We start from the raw sequence: 20,602 nt of genomic DNA on the forward strand, positions 1-20,602 counted from the left end.
ATTGGGCTACTCTTCTAACCATACGCTATCTTTTATCATGTGCCGTTATGACCTTCATGATTCAGAAAGTGTCAGGATGGCCGAGCGGTTTAAGGCGCCAGTCTCAAGGTTCAATTCCTTCTCATGATTCATTGAAGAGTGTTCTGGTCTCCGAATTGAGGCGTGGGTTCGAGTCCCACTTCTGACACTATTTTTGTATTTTCTTTTGGCTACTCTTTTACTCAAACGCTATTTATCCTTATGTGCCATCACGATCTGTCTGTTTAATCAAGTGTGAGGATAGCGGAGTGGTCTAAAGGGCCAGACTCAAGGCTCAATTCCATCTCATGAAGCATGGTAGAGTGTTCTAGTCTCCGAGTGGAGTCGTTGGTTCGAATCCCACTTCTGACACTAATTTTGTATTTTCGTTTGGCTACTCTTTTACTTATACGGTATCTTTGATCATGTACCATTATGATCATTATGATTAATCAAGTGTTAGGATGGCCGAGCGGTCTAAGGCGCCAGACTCAAGGTTCAATTCCTTGTCATGATGCATGATAGAGTGTTCTGGTCTTCGATTGGAGGCGTGGGTTCGAATTCCACTTCTGACACTATTTTTGTATTTTCATTGGGCTACTCTTTCAACCCAGACGCTATCTTTCATCATTTGCCCTTTTGATCTTTATGATTCAGTAAGTGTCAGGATGGCCGAGCGGTCAAAGGCGCCAGACTCAAGGTTTAATTCCTTCTCATAATACATGGGAGATTGTTCTGGTCTCCGATTGGAGGCGTGGGTTCGAATCCCACTTCTGACACTATTTTTGTATTTTCATTGGGCTACTCTTTCAACCCATACGCTATCTTTCATCATGTGCCCTTATGATCTTTATGATTCAGTAAGTGTCAGGATGGCCTAGCGGTCAAAGGCGCCAGACTCAAGGTTTAATTCCTTCTCATAATACATGGAAGAGTGTTCTGGTCTCCGAATGGAGGCGTGGGTTCGAATCCCACTTCTGACACTATTTTTGTATTTTCATTGGGCTACTCTTCTAACCATACGCTATCTTTTATCATGTACCGTTATGACCTTCATGATTCAGAAAGTGTCAGGATGGCCAAGCGGTCTAACGCCCCAGACTCAAGGTTCAATTCCTTTTCATGATGCATGGGAGAGTGTTCTGGTCTCCGAATGGAGGCGTTGGTTCGAATTCCACTTCTGACACTATTTTTGTATTTTCATTGGGCTACTCTTTCTACCCATACGCTATCTATCCTTATGTGCCATTACGATCTGTAAGTTTCATCAAGTGTCAGGTTGGCCGAGCGGTCTAAGGCGCCAGACTCATGTTTCAATTCCTTTTCAAGATGCATGGGAGAGTTTTCTGGTCTCCGAATGGAGGGGTGGGTACGAATCCCACTTCTGACACTATTTTTGTATTTTCTTTGTGCTACTCTTTTAACCCACACGCTTTCTTTTATCATGTAGCATTATGAGCTTTATTATTACTCAAGTGTCAGGATGGCCGAGCGGTTTAAGGCGACAGACTCAAGGTTCAATTCCTTTTCAAGATGCATTTGAGAGTGTTCTGTTCTCCGAATGGAGGCGTGGGTTCGAATCTCAATTCTGACACTATTTTTGTATTTTCTTTGTGCTACTCTTTTAACCCACACGCCATCTTTTATCATGTAGCATTATGAGCTTTATTATTACTCAAGTGTCAGGATGGCCGAGCGGTCTAAGGCGCCAGACTCAAGGTTCAATTCCTTCTCGTCATGAATGGGAGAGTGTTCTGGTCTCCGGATGGAGGCGTGGGTTCGAATCCCACTTCTGACATTATCTTTGTATTTTCTTTTGGCTTCTCTTTTACTCCAACGCTATCTATCCTTATGTGCCATCACAATCTGTCTGTTTTATCAAGTGTGAGGATGGCGGAGTGGTCTAAGGCCTCAGACTCAAGTCTCAATTCCTTCTCATGATGCATGGTATAGTGTTCTAGTCACCGAAAGAAGGCGTTGGTTCGAATCCCACTTCTGAAACTAATTTTGTATTTTCTTTTGGCTACTCTTTTACTCAAACGGTATCTTTGATCATGTACCATTATGATCTTTATCATTAATCAAGTGTCAGGATGGCCGAGCGGTCTAAGGCGCCAGACGCAAGGTTCAATTCCTTCTCTCGATGCATGGTAGAGTGTTCTGGTCTCCGATTGGAGGCGTGGGTTCGAATCCCACTTCTGACACTATTTTTGTATTTTCTTTGGACTACTCTTTCAACCCATACGTTATCTTTCATCATGTGCCCTTATGATCTTTATGATTCAGTAAGTGTCAGGATGGCCGAGCGGTCAAAGGCGCCAGACTCAAGGTTTAATTCCTTCTCATAAAACATGGGAGAGTGTTCTGGTCTCCGAATGGAGGCGTGGGTTCGAATCCCACTTCTGACACTATTTTTGTATTTTCATTGGGCTACTCTTCTAACCATACGCTATCTTTTATTATGTGCCGTTATGATCTTTATGATTCAGTAAGTGTCAGGATGGCCGAGCGGTCAAAGGCGCCAGACTCAAGGTTTAATTCCTTCTCATAATACATGGGAGAGTGTTCAGGAATCCGAATGGAGGCGTGGGTTCGAATCCCACTTCTGACACTATTTTTGTATTTTCATTGGGCTACTCTTCTAACCATACGCTATCTTTTATCATGTGCCGTTATGACCTTCATGATTCAGAAAGTGTCAGGATGGCCGAGCGGTTTAAGGCGCCAGTCTCAAGGTTCAATTCCTTCTCATGATTCATTGAAGAGTGTTCTGGTCTCCGAATTGAGGCGTGGGTTCGAGTCCCACTTCTGACACTATTTTTGTATTTTCTTTTGGCTACTCTTTTACTCAAACGCTATTTATCCTTATGTGCCATCACGATCTGTCTGTTTAATCAAGTGTGAGGATAGCGGAGTGGTCTAAAGGGCCAGACTCAAGGCTCAATTCCATCTCATGAAGCATGGTAGAGTGTTCTAGTCTCCGAGTGGAGTCGTTGGTTCGAATCCCACTTCTGACACTAATTTTGTATTTTCGTTTGGCTACTCTTTTACTTATACGGTATCTTTGATCATGTACCATTATGATCATTATGATTAATCAAGTGTTAGGATGGCCGAGCGGTCTAAGGCGCCAGACTCAAGGTTCAATTCCTTGTCATGATGCATGATAGAGTGTTCTGGTCTTCGATTGGAGGCGTGGGTTCGAATTCCACTTCTGACACTATTTTTGTATTTTCATTGGGCTACTCTTTCAACCCAGACGCTATCTTTCATCATTTGCCCTTTTGATCTTTATGATTCAGTAAGTGTCAGGATGGCCGAGCGGTCAAAGGCGCCAGACTCAAGGTTTAATTCCTTCTCATAATACATGGGAGATTGTTCTGGTCTCCGATTGGAGGCGTGGGTTCGAATCCCACTTCTGACACTATTTTTGTATTTTCATTGGGCTACTCTTTCAACCCATACGCTATCTTTCATCATGTGCCCTTATGATCTTTATGATTCAGTAAGTGTCAGGATGGCCTAGCGGTCAAAGGCGCCAGACTCAAGGTTTAATTCCTTCTCATAATACATGGAAGAGTGTTCTGGTCTCCAAATGGAGGCGTGGGTTCGAATCCCACTTCTGACACTATTTTTGTATTTTCATTGGGCTACTCTTCTAACCATACGCTATCTTTTATCATGTACCGTTATGACCTTCATGATTCAGAAAGTGTCAGGATGGCCAAGCGGTCTAACGCCCCAGACTCAAGGTTCAATTCCTTTTCATGATGCATGGGAGAGTGTTCTGGTCTCCGAATGGAGGCGTTGGTTCGAATTCCACTTCTGACACTATTTTTGTATTTTCATTGGGCTACTCTTTCTACCCATACGCTATCTATCCTTATGTGCCATTACGATCTGTAAGTTTCATCAAGTGTCAGGTTGGCCGAGCGGTCTAAGGCGCCAGACTCATGTTTCAATTCCTTTTCAAGATGCATGGGAGAGTTTTCTGGTCTCCGAATGGAGGGGTGGGTACGAATCCCACTTCTGACACTATTTTTGTATTTTCTTTGTGCTACTCTTTTAACCCACACGCTTTCTTTTATCATGTAGCATTATGAGCTTTATTATTACTCAAGTGTCAGGATGGCCGAGCGGTCTAAGGCGACAGACTCAAGGTTCAATTCCTTTTCAAGATGCATGGGAGAGTGTTCTGTTCTCCGAATGGAGGCGTGGGTTCGAATCTCAATTCTGACACTATTTTTGTATTTTCTTTGTGCTACTCTTTTAACCCACACGCTATCTTTTATCATGTAGCATTATGAGCTTTATTATTACTCAAGTGTCAGGATGGCCGAGCGGTCTAAGGCGCCAGACTTAAGGTTCAATTCCTTCTCGTCATGAATGGGAGAGTGTTCTGGTCTCCGGATGGAGGCGTGGGTCCGAATCCCACTTCTGACACTATCTTTGTATTTTCTTTTGGCTTCTCTTTTACTCCAACGCTATCTATCCTTATGTGCCATCACGATCTGTCTGTTTTATCAATTGTGAGGATGGCGGAGTGGTCTAAGGCGTCAGACTCAAGTCTCAATTCCTTCTCATGATGCATGGTATAGTGTTCTAGTTACCGAAAGAAGGCGTTGGTTCGAATCCCACTTCTGAAACTAATTTTGTATTTTCTTTTGGCTACTCTTTTACTCAAACGGTATCTTTGATCATGTACCATTATGATCTTTATCATTAATCAAGTGTCAGGATGGCCGAGCGGTCTAAGGCGCCAGACTCAAGGTTCAATTCCTTCTCATGATGCATGGTAGAGTGTTCTGGTCTCCGATTGGATGCGTGGGTTCGAATCCCACTTCTGACACTATTTTTGTATTTTCATTGGGCTACTCTTTCAACCCATACGCTATCTTTTATCATGTAGCATTATGAGCTTTATTATTACTCAAGTGTCAGGATGGCCGAGCGGTCTAAGGCTACAGACTCAAGGTTCAATTCCTTTTTAAGATGCATGGGAGAGTGTTCTGTTCTCCGAATGGAGGCGTGGGTTCGAATCTCAATTCTGATACTATTTTTGTATTTTCTTTGTGCTACTTATTTAACCAACACGCTATCTTTTATCATGTAGCATTATTAGCTTTATTATTACTCAAGTGTCAGGATGGCCGAGCGGTCTAAGGCGCCAGACTCAAGGTTCAATTCCTTCTCGTCATGAATGGGAGAGTGTTCTGGTCTCCGGATGGAGGCGTGGGTTCGAATCCCACTTCTGACACTATCTTTGTATTTTCTTTTGGCTTCTCTTTTACTCCAACGCTATCTATCCTTATGTGCCATCACGATCTGTCTGTTTTATCAAGTGTGAGGATGGCGGAGTGGTCTAAGGCGTCAGACTCAAGTCTCAATTCCTTCTCATGATGCATGGTATAGTGTTCTAGTTACCGAAAGAAGGCGTTGGTTCGAATCCCACTTCTGAAACTAATTTTGTATTTTCTTTTGGCTACTCTTTTACTCAAACGGTATCTTTGATCATGTACCATTATGATCTTTATCATTAATCAAGTGTCAGGATGGCCGAGCGGTCTAAGGCGCCAGACTCAAGGTTCAATTCCTTCTCATGATGCATGGTAGAGTGTTCTGGTCTCCGATTGGAGGCGTGGGTTCGAATCCCACTTCTGACACTATTTTTGTATTTTCATTGGGCTACTCTTTCAACCCATACGCTATCTTTTATCATGTAGCATTATGAGCTTTATTATTACTCAAGTGTCAGGATGGCCGAGCGGTCTAAGGCTACAGACTCAAGGTTCAATTCCTTTTTAAGATGCATGGGAGAGTGTTCTGTTCTCCGAATGGAGGCGTGGGTTCGAATCTCAATTCTGATACTATTTTTGTATTTTCTTTGTGCTACTCTTTTAACCCACACGCTATCTTTTATCATGTAGCATTATGAGCTTTATTATTACTCAAGTGTCAGGATGGTCGAGCGGTCTAAGGCGCCAGACTCAAGGTTCAATTCCTTCTCGTCATGAATGGGAGAGTGTTCTGGTCTCCGGATGGAGGCGTGGGTTCGAATCCCACTTCTGACACTATCTTTGTATTTTCTTTTGGCTTCTCTTTTACTCCAACGCTATCTATCCTTATGTGCCATCACGATCTGTCTGTTTTATCAAGTGTGAGGATGGCGGAGTTGTCTAAGGCGTCAGACTCAAGTCTCAATTCCTTCTCATGATGCATGGTATAGTGTTCTAGTTACCGAAAGAAGGCGTTGGTTCGAATCCCACTTCTGAAACTAATTTTGTATTTTCTTTTGGCTACTCTTTTACTCAAACGGTATCTTTGATCATGTACCATTATGATCTTTATCATTAATCAAGTGTCAGGATGGCCGAGCGGTCTAAGGCGCCAGACTCAAGGTTCAATTCCTTCTCATGATGCATGGTAGAGTGTTCTGGTCTCCGATTGGAGGCGTGGGTTCGAATCCCACTTCTGACACTATTTTTGTATTTTCATTGGGCTACTCTTTCAACCCATACGTTATCTTTCATCATGTGCCCTTATGATCTTTATGATTCAGTAAGTGTCAGGATGGCCGAGCGGTCAAAGGCGCCAGACTCAAGGTTTAATTCCTTCTCATAATACATGGGAGAGTGTTCTGGTCTTCTAATGGAGGCATGGGTTCGAATCCCACTTCTGACACTATTTTTGTATTTTCATTGGGCTACTCTTCTAACCATACGCTATCTTTTATCATTTGCCGTTATGACCTTCATGATTCAGAAAGTGTCAGGATGGCCGAGCGATCTAAGGCGCCAGACTCAAGGTTCAATTCCTTCTCGTCATGAATGGGAGAGTGTTCTGGTCTCCGAATAGAGGCGTGGGTTCGAATCCCACATCTGACACTATTTTTGGATTTTCTTTGGGCTACTCTTTTATCCCATACGCTATCTTTTATCATGTTCCCTTATGATCTTTATGATTCAGTAAGTGTCAGGATGGCCGAGCGGTCAAAGGCGCCAGACTCAATGTTTAATTCCTTCTCATAATACATGGGAGAGTGTTCTGGTCTTCTAATGGAGGCATGGGTTCGAATCCCACTTCTGACACTTTTTTTGTATTTTCATTGGGCTACTCTTCTAACCATACGCTATCTTTTATCATTTGCCGTTATGACCTTCATGATTCAGAAAGTGTCAGGATGGCCGAGCGATCTAAGGCGCCAGACTCAAGGTTCAATTCCTTCTCGTCATGAATGGGAGATTGTTCTGGTCTCCGAATAGAGGCGTGGGTTCGAATCCCACATCTGACACTATTTTTGCATTTTCATTGGGCTACTCTTTTAACCCATACGCTATCTTTCATCATGTGCCCTTATGATCTTTATGATTCAGTAAGTGTCAGGATGGCCTAGCGGTCAAAGGCGCCAGACTCAAGGTTTAATTCCTTCTCATAATACATGGGAGAGTGTTCTGGTCTCCGAATGGAGGCGTGGGTTCGAATCCCAATTCTGACACTATTTTTGTATTTTCATTGGGCTACTCTTCTAACCATACGCTATCTTTTATCATGTGCCGTTATGACCTTCATGATTCAGAAAGTGTCAGGATGGCCAAGCGGTCTAACGCCCCAGACTCAAGGTTCAATTCCTTTTCATGATGCATGGGAGAGTGTTCTGGTCTCCGAATGGAGGCGTGGGTTCGAATTCCACTTATGACACTATTTTTGTATTTTCATTGGGCTACTCCGTCTACCCATACGCTATCTATCCTTATGTGCCATTACGATCTGTAAGTTTCATCAAGTGTCAGGTTGGCCGAGCGGTCTAAGGCGCCAGACTCATGTTTCAATTCCTTTTCAAGATGCATGCGAGAGTTTTCTGGTCTCCGAATGGATGGGTGGGTACGAATCCCACTTCTGACACTATTTTTGTATTTTCTTTGTGCTACTCTTTTAACCCACACGCTTTCTTTTATCATGTAGCATTATGAGCTTTATTATTACTGAAGTGTCAGGATGGCCGAGCGGTCTAAGGCGACATACTCAAGGTTCAATTCCTTTTCAAGATGCATGGGAGAGTGTTCTGGTCTCCGAATGGAGGCGTGGGTTCGAATTCCACTTCTGACACTATTTTTGTATTTTCATTGGGCTACTCTTTCAACCCATACGCTATCTTTCATCATTTGCCCTTTTGATCTTTATGATTCAGTAAGTGTCAGGATGGCCGAGCGGTCAAAGGCGCCAGACTCAAGGTTTAATTCCTTCTCATAATACATGGGAGAGTGTTCTGGTCTCCGAATGGAGGCGTGGGTTCGAATCCCACTTCTGACACTATTTTTGTATTTTCATTGGGCTACTCTTTCAACCCATACGCTATCTTTCATCATTTGCCCTTTTGATCTTTATGATTCAGTAAGTGTCAGGATATCCGAGCGGTCAAAGGCGCCAGACTCAAGGTTTAATTCCTTCACATAATACATGGGAGAGAGTTCTGGTCTCCGATTGGAGGCGTGGGTTCGAATCTCAATTCTGACACTATTTTTGTATTTTCTTTGTGCTACTCTTTTAACCCACACGCTATCTTTTATCATGTAGCATTATGAGCTTTATTATTACTCAAGTGTCAGGATGGCCGAGCGGTCTAAGTCGCCAGACTCAAGGTTCAATTCCTTCTCGTCATGAATGGGAGAGTGTTCTGGTCTCCGGATGGAGGCGTGGGTTCGAATCCCACTTCTGACACTATCTTTGTATTTTCTTTTGGCTTCTCTTTTACTCCAACGCTATTTATCCTTATGTGCCATCACGATCTGTCTGTTTAATCAAGTGTGAGGATAGCGGAGTGGTCTAAAGGGCCAGACTCAAGGCTCAATTCCATCTCATGAAGCATGGTAGAGTGTTCTAGTCTCCGAGTGGAGTCGTTGGTTCGAATCCCACTTCTGACACTAATTTTGTATTTTTTTGTTTGGCTACTCTTTTACTTATACGGTATCTTTGATCATGTACCATTATGATCATTATGATTAATCAAGTGTTAGGATGGCCGAGCGGTCTAAGGCGCCAGACTCAAGGTTCAATTCCTTGTCATGATGCATGATAGAGTGTTCTGGTCTTCGATTGGAGGCGTGGGTTCGAATTCCACTTCTGACACTATTTTTGTATTTTCATTGGGCTACTCTTTCAACCCAGACGCTATCTTTCATCATTTGCCCTTTTGATCTTTATGATTCAGTAAGTGTCAGGATGGCCGAGCGGTCAAAGGCGCCAGACTCAAGGTTTAATTCCTTCTCATAATACATGGGAGATTGTTCTGGTCTCCGATTGGAGGCGTGGGTTCGAATCCCACTTCTGACACTATTTTTGTATTTTCATTGGGCTACTCTTTCAACCCATACGCTATCTTTCATCATGTGCCCTTATGATCTTTATGATTCAGTAATGGTCAGGATGGCCTAGCGGTCAAAGGCGCCAGACTCAAGGTTTAATTCCTTCTCATAATACATGGAAGAGTGTTCTGCTCTCCGAATGGAGGCGTGGGTTCGAATCCCACTTCTGACACTATTTTTGTATTTTCATTGGGCTACTCTTCTAACCATACGCTATCTTTTATCATGTGCCGTTATGACCTTCATGATTCAGAAAGTGTCAGGATGGCCAAGCGGTCTAACGCCCCAGACTCAAGGTTCAATTCCTTTTCATGATGCATGGGAGAGTGTTCTGGTCTCCGAATGGAGGCGTTGGTTCGAATTCCACTTCTGACACTATTTTTGTATTTTCATTGGGCTACTCTTTCTACCCATACGCTATCTATCCTTATGTGCCATTACGATCTGTAAGTTTCATCAAGTGTCAGGTTGGCCGAGCGGTCTAAGGCGCCAGACTCATGTTTCAATTCCTTTTCAAGATGCATGGGAGAGTTTTCTGGTCTCCGAATGGAGGGGTGGGTACGAATCCCACTTCTGACACTATTTTTGTATTTTCTTTGTGCTACTCTTTTAACCCACACGCTTTCTTTTATCATGTAGCATTATGAGCTTTATTATTACTCAAGTGTCAGGATGGCCGAGCGGTCTAAGGCGACAGACTCAAGGTTCAATTCCTTTTCAAGATGCATGGGAGAGTGTTCTGTTCTCCGAATGGAGGCGTGGGTTCGGATCTCAATTCTGACACTATTTTTGTATTTTCTTTGTGCTACTCTTTTAACCCACACGCTATCTTTTATCATGTAGCATTATGAGCTTTATTATTACTCAAGTGTCAGGATGGCCGAGCGGTCTAAGGCGCCAGACTCAAGGTTCAATTCCTTCTCGTCATGAATGGGAGAGTGTTCTGGTCTCCGGATGGAGGCGTGGGTTCGAATCCCACTTCTGACACTATCTTTGTATTTTCTTTTGGCTTCTCTTTTACTCCAACGCTATCTATCCTTATGTGCCATCACGATCTGTCTGTTTTATCAAGTGTGAGGATGGCGGAGTGGTCTAAGGCGTCAGACTCAAGTCTCAATTCCTTCTCATGATGCATGGTATAGTGTTCTAGTTACCGAAAGAAGGCGTTGGTTCGAATCCCACTTCTGAAACTAATTTTGTATTTTCTTTTGGCTATTCTTTTACTCAAACGGTATCTTTGATCATGTACCATTATGATCTTTATCATTAATCAAGTGTCAGGATGGCCGAGCGGTCTAAGGCGCCAGACTCAAGGTTCAATTCCTTCTCATGATGCATGGTAGAGTGTTCTGGTCTCCGATTGGAGGCGTGGGTTCGAATCCCACTTCTGACACTATTTTTGTATTTTCATTGGGCTACTCTTTCAACCCATACGCTATCTTTTATCATGTAGCATTATGAGCTTTATTATTACTCAAGTGTCAGGATGGCCGAGCGGTCTAAGGCTACAGACTCAAGGTTCAATTCCTTTTTAAGATGCATGGGAGAGTGTTCTGTTCTCCGAATGGAGGCGTGGGTTCGAATCTCAATTCTGATACTATTTTTGTATTTTCTTTGTGCTACTCTTTTAACCCACACGCTATCTTTTATCATGTAGCATTATGAGCTTTATTATTACTCAAGTGTCAGGATGGCCGAGCGGTCTAAGGCGCCAGACTCAAGGTTCAATTCCTTCTCGTCATGAATGGGAGAGTGTTCTGGTCTCCGGATGGAGGCGTGGGTTCGAATCCCACTTCTGACACTATCTTTGTATTTTCTTTTGGCTTCTCTTTTACTCCAACGCTATCTATCCTTATGTGCCATCACGATCTGTCTGTTTTATCAAGTGTGAGGATGGCGGAGTGGTCTAAGGCGTCAGACTCAAGTCTCAATTCCTTCTCATGATGCATGGTATAGTGTTCTAGTTACCGAAAGAAGGCGTTGGTTCGAATCCCACTTCTGAAACTAATTTTGTATTTTCTTTTGGCTACTCTTTTACTCAAACGGTATCTTTGATCATGTACCATTATGATCTTTATCATTAATCAAGTGTCAGGATGGCCGAGCGGTCTAAGGCGCCAGACGCAAGGTTCAATTCCTTCTCATGATGCATGGTAGAGTGTTCTGGTCTCCGATTGGAGGCGTGGGTTCGAATCCCACTTCTGACACTATTTTTGTATTTTCATTGGGCTACTCTTTCAACCCATACGCTATCTTTTATCATGTAGCATTATGAGCTTTATTATTACTCAAGTGTCAGGATGGCCGAGCGGTCTAAGGCTACAGACTCAAGGTTCAATTCCTTTTTAAGATGCATGGGAGAGTGTTCTGTTCTCCGAATGGAGGCGTGGGTTCGAATATCAATTCTGATACTATTTTTGTATTTTCTTTGTGCTACTCTTTTAACCCACACGCTATCTTTTATCATGTAGCATTATGAGCTTTATTATTACTCAAGTGTCAGGATGGCCGAGCGGTCTAAGGCGCCAGACTCAAGGTTCAATTCCTTCTCATGATGCATGGTAGAGTGTTCTGGTCTTCGATTGGAGGCGTGGGTTCGAATTCCACTTCTGACACTATTTTTGTATTTTCATTGGGCTACTCTTTCAACCCATACGCTATCTTTCATCATTTGCCCTTTTGATCTTTATGATTCAGTAAGTGTCAGGATGGCCGAGCGGTCAAAGGCGCCAGACTCAAGGTTTAATTCCTTCTCATAATACATGGGAGATTGTTCTGGTCTCCGATTGGAGGCGTGGGTTCGAATCCCACTTCTGACACTATTTTTGTATTTTCATTGGGCTACTCTTTCAACCCATACGCTATCTTTCATCATGTGCCCTTATGATCTTTATGATTCAGTAAGTGTCAGGATGGCCTAGCGGTCAAAGGCGCCAGACTCAAGGTTTAATTCCTTCTCATAATACATGGGAGAGTGTTCTGGTCTCCGAATGGAGGCGTGGGTTCGAATCCCACTTCTGACACTATTTTTGTATTTTCATTGGGCTACTCTTCTAACCATACGCTATCTTTTATCATGTGCCGTTATGACCTTCATGATTCAGAAAGTGTCAGGATGGCCAAGCGGTCTAACGTCCCAGACTCAAGGTTCAATTCCTTTTCATGATGCATGGGAGAGTGTTCTGGTCTCCGAATGGAGGCGTGGGTTCGAATTCCACTTATGACACTATTTTTGTATTTTCATTGGGCTACTCCGTCTACCCATACGCTATCTATCCTTATGTGCCATTACGATCTGTAAGTTTCATCAAGTGTCAGGTTGGCCGAGCGGTCTAAGGCGCCAGACTCATGTTTCAATTCCTTTTCAAGATGCATGCGAGAGTTTTCTGGTCTCCGAATGGAGGGGTGGGTACGAATCCCACTTCTGACACTATTTTTGTATTTTCTTTGTGCTACTCTTTTAACCCACACGCTTTCTTTTATCATGTAGCATTATGAGCTTTATTATTACTGAAGTGTCAGGATGGCCGAGCGGTCTAAGGCGACATACTCAAGATTCAATTCCTTTTCAAGATGCATGGGAGAGTGTTCTGGTCTCCGAATGGAGGCGTGGGTTCGAATTCCACTTCTGACACTATTTTTGTATTTTCATTGGGCTACTCTTTCAACCCATACGCTATCTTTCAGCATTTGCCCTTTTGATCTTTATGATTCAGTAAGTGTCAGGATGGCCGAGCGGTCAAAGGCGCCAGACTCAAGGTTTGATTACTTCTCATAATACATGGGAGAGTGTTCTGGTCTCCGATTGGAGGCGTGGGTTCGAATCCCACTTCTGACACTATTTTTGTATTTTCATTGGGCTACTCTTTCAACCCATACGCTATCTTTCATCATGTGCCCTTATGATCTTTATGATTCAGTAAGTGTCAGGATGGCCGAGCGGTCAAAGGCGCCAGACTCAAGGTTTAATTCCTTCTCATAATACATGGAAGAGTGTTCTGGTCTCCGAATGGAGGCGTGGGTTCGGATCCCACTTCTGACACTATTTTTTGTATTTTCATTGGGCTACTCTTCTAACCATACGCTATCTTTTATCATGTGCCGTTATGACCTTCATGATTCAGAAAGTGTCAGGATGGCCAAGCGGTCTAACGCCCCAGACTCAAGGTTCAATTCCTTTTCATGATGCATGGGAGAGTGTTCTGGTCTCCGAATGGAGGCGTGGGTTCGAATTCCACTTCTGACACTATTTTTGTATTTTCATTGGGCTACTCCTTCTACCCATACGCTATCTATCCTTATGTGCCATTACGATCTGTAAGTTTCATCAAGTGTCAGGTTGGCCGAGCGGTCTAAGGCGCCAGACTCATGTTTCAATTCCTTTTCAAGATGCATGGGAGAGTTTTCTGGTCTCCGAATGGAGGGGTGGGCACGAATCCCACTTCTGACACTATTTTTGTATTTTCTTTGTGCTACTCTTTTAACCCACACGCTTTCTTTTATCATGTAGCATTATGAGCTTTATTATTACTCAAGTGTCAGGATGGCCGAGCGGTCTAAGGCTACAGACTCAAGGTTCAATTCCTTTTCAAGATGCATGGGAGAGTGTTCTGTTCTCCGAATGGAGGCGTGGGTTCGAATCTCAATTCTGACACTATTTTTGTATTTTCTTTGTGCTACTCTTTTAACCCACACGCTATCTTTTATCATGTAGCATTATGAGCTTTATTATTACTCAAGTGTCAGGATGGCCGAGCGGTCTAAGGCGCCAGACTCAAGGTTCAATTCCTTCTCGTCATGAATGGGAGAGTGTTCTGGTCTCCGGATGGAGGCGTGGGTTCGAATCCCACTTCTGACACTATCTTTGTATTTTCTTTTGGCTTCTCTTTTACTCCAACGCTATCTATCCTTATGTGCCATCACGATCTGTCTGTTTTATCAAGTGTGAGGATGGCGGAGTGGTCTAAGGCGTCAGACTCAAGTCTCAATTCCTTCTCATGATGCATGGTATAGTGTTCTAGTTACCGAAAGAAGTCGTTGGTTCGAATCCCACTTCTGAAACTAATTTTGTATTTTCTTTTGGCTACTCTTTTACTCAAACGGTATCTTTGATCATGTACCATTATGATCTTTATCATTAATCAAGTGTCAGGATGGCCGAGCGGTCTAAGGCGCCAGACTCAAGGTTCAATTCCTTCTCATGATGCATGGTAGAGTGTTCTGGTCTCCGATTGGAGGCGTGGGTTCGAATCCCACTTCTGACACTATTTTTGTATTTTCATTGGGCTACTCTTTCAACCCATACGTTATCTTTCATCATGTGCCCTTATGATCTTTATGATTCAGTAAGTGTCAGGATGGCCGAGCGGTCAAAGGCGCCAGACTCAAGGTTTAATTCCTTCTCAAAATACATGGGAGAGTGTTCTGGTCTTCTAATGGAGGCGTGGGTTCGAATCCCACTTCTGACACTATTTTTGTATTTTCATTGGGCTACTCTTCTAACCATACGCTATCTTTTATCATTTGCCGTTATGACCTTCATGATTCAGAAAGTGTCAGGATGGCCGAGCGATCTAAGGCGCCAGACTCAAGGTTCAATTCCTTCTCGTCATGAATGGGAGAGTGTTCTGGTCTCCGAATAGAGGCGTGGGTTCGAATCCCACATCTGACACTATTTTTGGATTTTCTTTGGGCTACTCTTTCATCCCATACGCTATCTTTCATCATGTTCCCTTATGATCTTTATGATTCAGTAAGTGTCAAAATGGCCGAGCGGTCAAAGGCGCCAGACTCAAGGTTTAATTCCTTCTCATAATACATGGGAGAGTGTTCTGGTCTACGAATGGAGGCGTGGGTTCGAATCCCACTTCTGACACTATTTTTGTATTTTCATTGTACTAATCTTCTAACCATACGCTATCTTTTATCATGTGCCCTTATGATCTTTATGATTCAGTAAGTGTCAGGATGGCCGAGCGGTCAAAGGCGCCAGACTCAAGGTTTAATTCCTTCTCATAATACATGGGAGAGTGTTCTGGTCTCCGAATGGAGGCGTGGGTTCGAATCCCACTTCTGACACTATTTTTGTATTTTCATTGGGCTACTCTTCTAACCATACGCTATCTTTTATCATGTGCCGTTATGACCTTCATGATTCAGAAAGTGTCAGGATGGCCGAGCGGTCTAAGGCGCCAGTCTCAAGGTTCAATTCCTTCTCATGATTCATTAAAGAGTGTTCTGGTCTCCGAATTGAGGCGTGGGTTCAAATCCCACTTCTGACACTATTTTTGTATTTTCTTTTGGCTACTCTTTTACTCAAACGCTATTTATCCTTATGTGCCATCACGATCTGTCTGTTTAATCAAGTGTGAGGATAGCGGAGTGGTCTAAAGGGCCAGACTCAAGGCTCAATTCCATCTCATGAAGCATGGTAGAGTGTTCTAGTCTCCGAATGGAGTCGTTGGTTCGAATCCCACTTCTGACACTAATTTTGTATTTTCGTTTGGCTACTCATTTACTTATACGGTATCTTTGATCATGTACCATTATGATCATTATGATTAATCAAGTGTCAGGATGGCCGAGCGGTCTAAGGCGCCAGACTCAAGGTTCAATTCCTTCTCATTATGCATGGTAGAGTGTTCTGGTCTTCGATTGGAGGCGTGGGTTCGAATTCCACTTCTGACACTATTTTTGTATTTTCATTGGGCTACACTATCAACCCATACGCTATCTTTCATCATTTTCCCTTTTGATCTTTATGATTCAGTAAGTGTCAGGATGGCCGAGCGGTCAAAGGCGCCAGACTCAAGGTTTAATTCCTTCTCATAATACATGGGAGAGTGTTCTGGTCTCCGATTGGAGGCGTGGGTTCGAATCCCACTTCTGACACTAGTTTTGTATTTTCATTGGGCTACTCTTTCAACCCATACGCTATCTTTCATCATGTGCCCTTATGATCTTCGTGATTCAGAAAGTGTCAGGATGGCCGAGCCGTCTAAGGCGCCAGACTCAATGTTCAATTCCTTCTCGTCATGAATGGGAGAGTGTTCTGGTCTCCGGATGGAGGCGTGGGTTCGAATCCCACTTCTGACACTATTTTTGTATTTTCTTTTGGCTTCTCTTTTACTCCAACGCTATCTATCCTTATGTGCCATCACGATCTGTCTGTTTTATCAAGTGTGAGGATGGCGGAGTGGTCTAAGGCGTCAGACGCAAGTCTCAATTCCTTTTCATGATGCATGGTATAGTGTTCTAGTCACCGAAAGAAGACGTTGGTTCGAATCCCACTTCTGAAACTAATTTTGTATTTTCTTTTGGCTACCCTTTTACTCAAACGGTATCTTTGATCATGTACCAATATGATCTTTATCATTAATCAAGTGTCAGGATGGCCGAGCGGTCTAAGGCGCCAGACTCAAGGTTCAATTCCTTCTCATGATGCATGGTAGAGTGTTCTGGTCTTCGATTGGAGGCGTGGGTTCGAATTCCACTTCTGGCACTATTTTTGTATTTTCATTGGGCTACTCTTTCAACCCATACGCTATCTTTCATCATTTGCCCTTTTGATCTTTATGATTCAGTAAGTGTCAGGATGGCCGAGCGGTCAAAGGCGCCAGACTCAAGGTTTAATTCCTTCTCATAATACATGGGAGAGTGTTCTGGTCTCCGATTGGAGGCGTGGGTTCGAATCCCACTTCTGACACTATTTTTGTATTTTCATTGGGCTACTCTTTCAACCCATACGCTATCTTTCATCATGTGCCCTTATGATCTTTATGATTCAGTAAGTGTCAGGATGGACGAGCGGTCAAAGGCTCCAGACTCAAGGTTTAATTCCTTCTCATAATACATGGGAGAGTGTTCTGGTCTCCGAATGGAGGCGTGGGTTCGAATCCCACTTCTGACACTATTTTTGTATTTTCATTGGGCTACTCTTCTAACCATATGCTATCTTTTATCATTTGCCGTTACGAGCTTCATGATTCAGAAAGTGTCAGGATGGCCAAGCGGTCTAACGCCCCAGACTCAAGGTTCAATTCCTTTTCATGATGCATGGGAGAGTGTTCTGGTCTCCGAATGGAGGCGTGGGTTCGAATCCCACTTCTGACACTATTTTTGTATTTTCATTGGGCTACTCTTTCAACCCATACGCTATCTATCCTTATGTGCCATTACGATCTGTAAGTTTCATCAAGTGTCAAATTGGCCGAGCGGTCTAAGGCGCCAGACTCATGGTTCAATTCCTTTTCAAGATGCATGGGAGAGTTTTCTGTTCTCCGAATGGAGGGGTGGGTACGAATCCCACTTCTGACACTATTTTTGTATTTTCTTTGTGCTACTCTTTTAACCCACACGCTTTCTTTTATCATGTAGCATTATGAGCTTTATTATTACTCAAGTGTCAGGATGGCCGAGCGGTCTAAGGCGACAGACTCAAGGTTCAATTCCTTTTCAAGATGCATGGGAGAGTGTTCTGGTCTCCGAATGGAGGCGTGGGTTCGAATCTCAATTCTGACACTATTTTTGTATTTTCTTTGTGCTACTCTTTTAACCCACACGCTATCTTTTATCATGTAGCATTATGAGCTTTATTATTACTCAAGTGTCAGGATGGCCGAGCGGTCTAAGGCGCCAGACTCAAGGTTCAATTCCTTCTCGTCATGAATGGGAGAGTGTTCTGGTCTCCGGATGGAGGCGTGGGTTCGAATCCCACTTCTGACACTATCTTTGTATTTTCTATTGGCTTCTCTTTTACTCCAACGCTATCTATCCTTATGTGCCATCACGATCTGTCTGTTTTATCAAGTGTGAGGGTGGCGGAGTGCTCTAAGGCGTCAGACTCAAGTCTCAATTCCTTCTCATGATGAAGGGTATAGTGTTCTAGTCACCGAAAGAAGGCGTTGGTTCGAATCCCACTTCTGAAACTAATTTTGTATTTTCTTTTGGCTACTCTTTTACTCAAACGGTATCTTTGATCATGTACCATTATGATCTTTATCATTAATCAAGTGTCAGGATGGCCGAGCTGTCTAAGGCGCAAGACTCAAGGTTCAATTCCTTCTCTCGATGCATGGTAGAGTGTACTGGTCTCCGATTGGAGGCGTGGGTTCGAATCCCACTTCTGACACTATTTTTGTATTTTTATTGGGCTACTCTTTCAACCCATACGTTATCTTTCATCATGTGCCCTTATGATCTGTATGATTCAGTAAGTGTCAGGATGGCCGAGCGGTCAAAGGCGCCAGACTCAAGGTTTAATTCCTTCTCATAATACATGGGAGAGTGTTCTGGTCTCCGAATGGAGGCGTGGGTTCGAATCCCACTTCTGACACTATTTTTGTATTTTCATTGGGCTACTCTTCTAACCATACGCTATCTTTTATCATGTGCCCTTATGACCTTCATGATTCAGAAAGTGTCAGGATGGCCGAGCGGTCTAAGGCGTCAGTCTCAAAGTTCAATTCCTTCTCATGATTCATTGAAGAGTGTTCTGGTCTCCGAATTGAGGCGTGGGTTCGAATCCCACTTCTGACACTAATTTTGTATTTTCGTTTGGCTACTCTTTTACTTATACGGTATCTTTGATCATGTACCATTATGATCATTATGATTAATCAAGTGTCAGGATTGCCGAGCGGTCTAAGGCGCCAGACTCAAGGTTCAATTCCTTCTCATGATGCATGGTAGAGTGTTCTGGTCTTCGATTTGAGGCGTGGGTTCGAATTCCACTTCTGACACTATTTTTGTATTTTCATTGGGCTACTCTTTCAACCCATACGCCATCTTCATCATTTGCCCTTTTGATCTTTATGATTCAGTAAGTGTCAGGATGGCCGAGCGGTCAAAGGCGCCAGACTCAAGGTCTAATTCCTTTTCATAATACATGGGAGAGTGTTCTGGTCTCCTATTGGAGGCGTGGGTTCGAATCCCACTTCTGACACTATTTTTGTATTTTCATTGGGCTACTCTTTCAACCCATACGCTATCTTTCATCATGTGCCCTTATGATCTTTATGATTCAGTAAGTGTCAGGATGGCCGAGCGGTCAAAGGCGCCAGACTCAAGGTTCAATTCCTTTTCATGATGCATGGGAGAGTGTTCTGGTCTCCGAATGGAAGCGTGGGTTCGAATTCCACTTCTGACACTATTTTTGTATTTTTCTTTGGGCTACTCTTTCAAACCATACGCTATCTATCCTTATGTGCCATTACGATCTGTAAGTTTCATCAAGTGTCAGGTTGGCCGAGCGGTCTAAGGCGCCAGACTCATGGTTCAATTCCTTTTCAAGATGCATGGGAGAGTGTTCTGGTCTCCGAATGGAGGGGTGGGTACGAATCCCACTTCTGACACTATTTTTGTATTTTCTTTGTGCTACTCTTTTAACCCACACGCTTTCTTTTATCATGTAGCATTATGAGCTTTATTATTACTCAAGTGTCAGGATGGCCGAGCGGTCTAAGGCGACAGACTCAAGGTTCAATTCCTTTTCAAGATGCATGGGAGAGTGTTCTGGTCTCCGAATGGAGGCGTGGGTTCTAATCTCAATTCTGACACTATTTTTGTATCTTCTTTGTGCTACTCTTTTAACCCACACGCTATCTTTTATCATGTAGCATTATGAGCTTTATTATAACTCAAGTGTCAGGATGGCCGAGCGGTCTAAGGCGCCAGACTCAAGGTTCAATTCCTTCTCGTCATGAATGGGAGAGTGTTCTGGTCTCCGGATGGAGGCGTGGGTTCGAATCCCACTTCTGACACTATCTTTGTATTTTCTTTTGGCTTCTCTTTTACTCCAACGCTATCTATCCTTATGTGCCATCACGATCTGTCTGTTTTATCACGTGTGAGGATGGCGGAGTGGTCTAAGGCGTCAGACTCAAGTCTCAATTCCTTCTCATGATGCATGGTATAGTGTTCTAGTCACCGAAAGAAGGCGTTGGTTCGAATCCCACTTCTGAAACTAATTTTGTATTTTCTTTTGGCTACTCTTTTACTCAAACGGTATCTTTGATCATGTACCATTATGATCTTTATCATTAATCAAGTGTCAGGATGGCCGAGCGATCTAAGGCGCCAGACTCAAGGTTCAATTCCTTCTCATGATGCATGGTAGAGTGTTCTGGTCTCCGATTGGAGGCGTGGGTTCGAATCCCACTTCTGACACTATTTTTGTATTTTCATTGGGCTACTCTTTCAACCCATACGTTATCTTTCATCAT

The 20,602-nt window shown here is 43.3% G+C and overlaps 54 non-coding genes across 54 annotated transcripts; all 54 read left to right on the plus strand.

Moving 5' to 3' along the window:
* Nucleotides 1-70: 70 nt before the first annotated feature.
* Trnal-caa lies at nucleotides 71-187 on the plus strand. The gene is made up of 2 exons: nucleotides 71-108; nucleotides 154-187. It is a non-coding gene; the product is annotated as a tRNA-Leu (tRNA).
* Nucleotides 188-476: 289 nt separating this feature from the next.
* On the plus strand, nucleotides 477-593 carry Trnal-caa. Its single transcript has 2 exons — nucleotides 477-514; nucleotides 548-593. It is a non-coding gene; the product is annotated as a tRNA-Leu (tRNA).
* An 87-nt stretch (nucleotides 594-680) lies between these two features.
* On the plus strand, nucleotides 681-797 carry Trnal-caa. The gene is made up of 2 exons: nucleotides 681-718; nucleotides 752-797. It is a non-coding gene; the product is annotated as a tRNA-Leu (tRNA).
* Nucleotides 798-884: 87 nt separating this feature from the next.
* Trnal-caa lies at nucleotides 885-1,001 on the plus strand. The gene is made up of 2 exons: nucleotides 885-922; nucleotides 956-1,001. It is a non-coding gene; the product is annotated as a tRNA-Leu (tRNA).
* A 698-nt stretch (nucleotides 1,002-1,699) lies between these two features.
* Trnal-caa lies at nucleotides 1,700-1,816 on the plus strand. Its single transcript has 2 exons — nucleotides 1,700-1,737; nucleotides 1,771-1,816. It is a non-coding gene; the product is annotated as a tRNA-Leu (tRNA).
* A 289-nt stretch (nucleotides 1,817-2,105) lies between these two features.
* Trnal-caa lies at nucleotides 2,106-2,222 on the plus strand. The gene is made up of 2 exons: nucleotides 2,106-2,143; nucleotides 2,177-2,222. It is a non-coding gene; the product is annotated as a tRNA-Leu (tRNA).
* An 87-nt stretch (nucleotides 2,223-2,309) lies between these two features.
* Trnal-caa lies at nucleotides 2,310-2,426 on the plus strand. Its single transcript has 2 exons — nucleotides 2,310-2,347; nucleotides 2,381-2,426. It is a non-coding gene; the product is annotated as a tRNA-Leu (tRNA).
* Nucleotides 2,427-2,512: 86 nt separating this feature from the next.
* On the plus strand, nucleotides 2,513-2,629 carry Trnal-caa. Its single transcript has 2 exons — nucleotides 2,513-2,550; nucleotides 2,591-2,629. It is a non-coding gene; the product is annotated as a tRNA-Leu (tRNA).
* Nucleotides 2,630-2,715: 86 nt separating this feature from the next.
* Nucleotides 2,716-2,832, plus strand: Trnal-caa. Its single transcript has 2 exons — nucleotides 2,716-2,753; nucleotides 2,799-2,832. It is a non-coding gene; the product is annotated as a tRNA-Leu (tRNA).
* A 289-nt stretch (nucleotides 2,833-3,121) lies between these two features.
* Nucleotides 3,122-3,238, plus strand: Trnal-caa. Its single transcript has 2 exons — nucleotides 3,122-3,159; nucleotides 3,193-3,238. It is a non-coding gene; the product is annotated as a tRNA-Leu (tRNA).
* An 87-nt stretch (nucleotides 3,239-3,325) lies between these two features.
* On the plus strand, nucleotides 3,326-3,442 carry Trnal-caa. Its single transcript has 2 exons — nucleotides 3,326-3,363; nucleotides 3,397-3,442. It is a non-coding gene; the product is annotated as a tRNA-Leu (tRNA).
* Nucleotides 3,443-3,529: 87 nt separating this feature from the next.
* Nucleotides 3,530-3,646, plus strand: Trnal-caa. The gene is made up of 2 exons: nucleotides 3,530-3,567; nucleotides 3,601-3,646. It is a non-coding gene; the product is annotated as a tRNA-Leu (tRNA).
* Nucleotides 3,647-4,344: 698 nt separating this feature from the next.
* Trnal-caa lies at nucleotides 4,345-4,461 on the plus strand. The gene is made up of 2 exons: nucleotides 4,345-4,382; nucleotides 4,416-4,461. It is a non-coding gene; the product is annotated as a tRNA-Leu (tRNA).
* A 289-nt stretch (nucleotides 4,462-4,750) lies between these two features.
* Trnal-caa lies at nucleotides 4,751-4,867 on the plus strand. The gene is made up of 2 exons: nucleotides 4,751-4,788; nucleotides 4,822-4,867. It is a non-coding gene; the product is annotated as a tRNA-Leu (tRNA).
* Nucleotides 4,868-5,158: 291 nt separating this feature from the next.
* Nucleotides 5,159-5,275, plus strand: Trnal-caa. The gene is made up of 2 exons: nucleotides 5,159-5,196; nucleotides 5,230-5,275. It is a non-coding gene; the product is annotated as a tRNA-Leu (tRNA).
* A 289-nt stretch (nucleotides 5,276-5,564) lies between these two features.
* Nucleotides 5,565-5,681, plus strand: Trnal-caa. Its single transcript has 2 exons — nucleotides 5,565-5,602; nucleotides 5,636-5,681. It is a non-coding gene; the product is annotated as a tRNA-Leu (tRNA).
* Nucleotides 5,682-5,972: 291 nt separating this feature from the next.
* On the plus strand, nucleotides 5,973-6,089 carry Trnal-caa. Its single transcript has 2 exons — nucleotides 5,973-6,010; nucleotides 6,044-6,089. It is a non-coding gene; the product is annotated as a tRNA-Leu (tRNA).
* A 289-nt stretch (nucleotides 6,090-6,378) lies between these two features.
* On the plus strand, nucleotides 6,379-6,495 carry Trnal-caa. Its single transcript has 2 exons — nucleotides 6,379-6,416; nucleotides 6,450-6,495. It is a non-coding gene; the product is annotated as a tRNA-Leu (tRNA).
* Nucleotides 6,496-6,582: 87 nt separating this feature from the next.
* Nucleotides 6,583-6,699, plus strand: Trnal-caa. Its single transcript has 2 exons — nucleotides 6,583-6,620; nucleotides 6,654-6,699. It is a non-coding gene; the product is annotated as a tRNA-Leu (tRNA).
* A 290-nt stretch (nucleotides 6,700-6,989) lies between these two features.
* Trnal-caa lies at nucleotides 6,990-7,106 on the plus strand. Its single transcript has 2 exons — nucleotides 6,990-7,027; nucleotides 7,061-7,106. It is a non-coding gene; the product is annotated as a tRNA-Leu (tRNA).
* A 290-nt stretch (nucleotides 7,107-7,396) lies between these two features.
* Trnal-caa lies at nucleotides 7,397-7,513 on the plus strand. The gene is made up of 2 exons: nucleotides 7,397-7,434; nucleotides 7,468-7,513. It is a non-coding gene; the product is annotated as a tRNA-Leu (tRNA).
* A 698-nt stretch (nucleotides 7,514-8,211) lies between these two features.
* Trnal-caa lies at nucleotides 8,212-8,328 on the plus strand. Its single transcript has 2 exons — nucleotides 8,212-8,249; nucleotides 8,283-8,328. It is a non-coding gene; the product is annotated as a tRNA-Leu (tRNA).
* A 291-nt stretch (nucleotides 8,329-8,619) lies between these two features.
* On the plus strand, nucleotides 8,620-8,736 carry Trnal-caa. Its single transcript has 2 exons — nucleotides 8,620-8,657; nucleotides 8,691-8,736. It is a non-coding gene; the product is annotated as a tRNA-Leu (tRNA).
* Nucleotides 8,737-9,027: 291 nt separating this feature from the next.
* Trnal-caa lies at nucleotides 9,028-9,144 on the plus strand. Its single transcript has 2 exons — nucleotides 9,028-9,065; nucleotides 9,099-9,144. It is a non-coding gene; the product is annotated as a tRNA-Leu (tRNA).
* Nucleotides 9,145-9,231: 87 nt separating this feature from the next.
* Trnal-caa lies at nucleotides 9,232-9,348 on the plus strand. Its single transcript has 2 exons — nucleotides 9,232-9,269; nucleotides 9,303-9,348. It is a non-coding gene; the product is annotated as a tRNA-Leu (tRNA).
* Nucleotides 9,349-9,435: 87 nt separating this feature from the next.
* Nucleotides 9,436-9,552, plus strand: Trnal-caa. Its single transcript has 2 exons — nucleotides 9,436-9,473; nucleotides 9,514-9,552. It is a non-coding gene; the product is annotated as a tRNA-Leu (tRNA).
* A 698-nt stretch (nucleotides 9,553-10,250) lies between these two features.
* On the plus strand, nucleotides 10,251-10,367 carry Trnal-caa. The gene is made up of 2 exons: nucleotides 10,251-10,288; nucleotides 10,322-10,367. It is a non-coding gene; the product is annotated as a tRNA-Leu (tRNA).
* A 289-nt stretch (nucleotides 10,368-10,656) lies between these two features.
* On the plus strand, nucleotides 10,657-10,773 carry Trnal-caa. The gene is made up of 2 exons: nucleotides 10,657-10,694; nucleotides 10,728-10,773. It is a non-coding gene; the product is annotated as a tRNA-Leu (tRNA).
* Nucleotides 10,774-11,064: 291 nt separating this feature from the next.
* Nucleotides 11,065-11,181, plus strand: Trnal-caa. The gene is made up of 2 exons: nucleotides 11,065-11,102; nucleotides 11,136-11,181. It is a non-coding gene; the product is annotated as a tRNA-Leu (tRNA).
* A 289-nt stretch (nucleotides 11,182-11,470) lies between these two features.
* On the plus strand, nucleotides 11,471-11,587 carry Trnal-caa. The gene is made up of 2 exons: nucleotides 11,471-11,508; nucleotides 11,542-11,587. It is a non-coding gene; the product is annotated as a tRNA-Leu (tRNA).
* Nucleotides 11,588-11,878: 291 nt separating this feature from the next.
* Trnal-caa lies at nucleotides 11,879-11,995 on the plus strand. Its single transcript has 2 exons — nucleotides 11,879-11,916; nucleotides 11,950-11,995. It is a non-coding gene; the product is annotated as a tRNA-Leu (tRNA).
* An 87-nt stretch (nucleotides 11,996-12,082) lies between these two features.
* On the plus strand, nucleotides 12,083-12,199 carry Trnal-caa. The gene is made up of 2 exons: nucleotides 12,083-12,120; nucleotides 12,154-12,199. It is a non-coding gene; the product is annotated as a tRNA-Leu (tRNA).
* Nucleotides 12,200-12,286: 87 nt separating this feature from the next.
* Trnal-caa lies at nucleotides 12,287-12,403 on the plus strand. The gene is made up of 2 exons: nucleotides 12,287-12,324; nucleotides 12,358-12,403. It is a non-coding gene; the product is annotated as a tRNA-Leu (tRNA).
* A 698-nt stretch (nucleotides 12,404-13,101) lies between these two features.
* On the plus strand, nucleotides 13,102-13,218 carry Trnal-caa. The gene is made up of 2 exons: nucleotides 13,102-13,139; nucleotides 13,173-13,218. It is a non-coding gene; the product is annotated as a tRNA-Leu (tRNA).
* An 87-nt stretch (nucleotides 13,219-13,305) lies between these two features.
* Nucleotides 13,306-13,422, plus strand: Trnal-caa. The gene is made up of 2 exons: nucleotides 13,306-13,343; nucleotides 13,377-13,422. It is a non-coding gene; the product is annotated as a tRNA-Leu (tRNA).
* Nucleotides 13,423-14,121: 699 nt separating this feature from the next.
* On the plus strand, nucleotides 14,122-14,238 carry Trnal-caa. The gene is made up of 2 exons: nucleotides 14,122-14,159; nucleotides 14,193-14,238. It is a non-coding gene; the product is annotated as a tRNA-Leu (tRNA).
* Nucleotides 14,239-14,527: 289 nt separating this feature from the next.
* On the plus strand, nucleotides 14,528-14,644 carry Trnal-caa. Its single transcript has 2 exons — nucleotides 14,528-14,565; nucleotides 14,599-14,644. It is a non-coding gene; the product is annotated as a tRNA-Leu (tRNA).
* An 87-nt stretch (nucleotides 14,645-14,731) lies between these two features.
* On the plus strand, nucleotides 14,732-14,848 carry Trnal-caa. Its single transcript has 2 exons — nucleotides 14,732-14,769; nucleotides 14,803-14,848. It is a non-coding gene; the product is annotated as a tRNA-Leu (tRNA).
* A 290-nt stretch (nucleotides 14,849-15,138) lies between these two features.
* Trnal-caa lies at nucleotides 15,139-15,255 on the plus strand. The gene is made up of 2 exons: nucleotides 15,139-15,176; nucleotides 15,210-15,255. It is a non-coding gene; the product is annotated as a tRNA-Leu (tRNA).
* Nucleotides 15,256-15,341: 86 nt separating this feature from the next.
* On the plus strand, nucleotides 15,342-15,458 carry Trnal-caa. Its single transcript has 2 exons — nucleotides 15,342-15,379; nucleotides 15,413-15,458. It is a non-coding gene; the product is annotated as a tRNA-Leu (tRNA).
* Nucleotides 15,459-15,544: 86 nt separating this feature from the next.
* Nucleotides 15,545-15,661, plus strand: Trnal-aag. The gene is made up of 2 exons: nucleotides 15,545-15,582; nucleotides 15,628-15,661. It is a non-coding gene; the product is annotated as a tRNA-Leu (tRNA).
* Nucleotides 15,662-15,950: 289 nt separating this feature from the next.
* Trnal-caa lies at nucleotides 15,951-16,067 on the plus strand. Its single transcript has 2 exons — nucleotides 15,951-15,988; nucleotides 16,022-16,067. It is a non-coding gene; the product is annotated as a tRNA-Leu (tRNA).
* An 87-nt stretch (nucleotides 16,068-16,154) lies between these two features.
* Nucleotides 16,155-16,271, plus strand: Trnal-caa. The gene is made up of 2 exons: nucleotides 16,155-16,192; nucleotides 16,226-16,271. It is a non-coding gene; the product is annotated as a tRNA-Leu (tRNA).
* Nucleotides 16,272-16,358: 87 nt separating this feature from the next.
* Trnal-caa lies at nucleotides 16,359-16,475 on the plus strand. Its single transcript has 2 exons — nucleotides 16,359-16,396; nucleotides 16,430-16,475. It is a non-coding gene; the product is annotated as a tRNA-Leu (tRNA).
* A 289-nt stretch (nucleotides 16,476-16,764) lies between these two features.
* On the plus strand, nucleotides 16,765-16,881 carry Trnal-caa. The gene is made up of 2 exons: nucleotides 16,765-16,802; nucleotides 16,836-16,881. It is a non-coding gene; the product is annotated as a tRNA-Leu (tRNA).
* An 87-nt stretch (nucleotides 16,882-16,968) lies between these two features.
* On the plus strand, nucleotides 16,969-17,085 carry Trnal-caa. Its single transcript has 2 exons — nucleotides 16,969-17,006; nucleotides 17,040-17,085. It is a non-coding gene; the product is annotated as a tRNA-Leu (tRNA).
* An 87-nt stretch (nucleotides 17,086-17,172) lies between these two features.
* On the plus strand, nucleotides 17,173-17,289 carry Trnal-caa. The gene is made up of 2 exons: nucleotides 17,173-17,210; nucleotides 17,244-17,289. It is a non-coding gene; the product is annotated as a tRNA-Leu (tRNA).
* Nucleotides 17,290-17,987: 698 nt separating this feature from the next.
* Nucleotides 17,988-18,104, plus strand: Trnal-caa. The gene is made up of 2 exons: nucleotides 17,988-18,025; nucleotides 18,059-18,104. It is a non-coding gene; the product is annotated as a tRNA-Leu (tRNA).
* Nucleotides 18,105-18,597: 493 nt separating this feature from the next.
* Trnal-caa lies at nucleotides 18,598-18,714 on the plus strand. Its single transcript has 2 exons — nucleotides 18,598-18,635; nucleotides 18,669-18,714. It is a non-coding gene; the product is annotated as a tRNA-Leu (tRNA).
* An 86-nt stretch (nucleotides 18,715-18,800) lies between these two features.
* On the plus strand, nucleotides 18,801-18,917 carry Trnal-caa. Its single transcript has 2 exons — nucleotides 18,801-18,838; nucleotides 18,884-18,917. It is a non-coding gene; the product is annotated as a tRNA-Leu (tRNA).
* A 289-nt stretch (nucleotides 18,918-19,206) lies between these two features.
* On the plus strand, nucleotides 19,207-19,323 carry Trnal-caa. The gene is made up of 2 exons: nucleotides 19,207-19,244; nucleotides 19,278-19,323. It is a non-coding gene; the product is annotated as a tRNA-Leu (tRNA).
* Nucleotides 19,324-19,410: 87 nt separating this feature from the next.
* On the plus strand, nucleotides 19,411-19,527 carry Trnal-caa. Its single transcript has 2 exons — nucleotides 19,411-19,448; nucleotides 19,482-19,527. It is a non-coding gene; the product is annotated as a tRNA-Leu (tRNA).
* A 496-nt stretch (nucleotides 19,528-20,023) lies between these two features.
* Nucleotides 20,024-20,140, plus strand: Trnal-caa. The gene is made up of 2 exons: nucleotides 20,024-20,061; nucleotides 20,095-20,140. It is a non-coding gene; the product is annotated as a tRNA-Leu (tRNA).
* Nucleotides 20,141-20,429: 289 nt separating this feature from the next.
* Nucleotides 20,430-20,546, plus strand: Trnal-caa. The gene is made up of 2 exons: nucleotides 20,430-20,467; nucleotides 20,501-20,546. It is a non-coding gene; the product is annotated as a tRNA-Leu (tRNA).
* Nucleotides 20,547-20,602: the final 56 nt, after the last annotated feature.

Source organism: Nematostella vectensis, chromosome 11 (assembly GCF_932526225.1).
Source record: "Nematostella vectensis chromosome 11, jaNemVect1.1, whole genome shotgun sequence".
Taxonomy (NCBI): Eukaryota; Metazoa; Cnidaria; class Anthozoa; order Actiniaria; family Edwardsiidae; genus Nematostella; species Nematostella vectensis.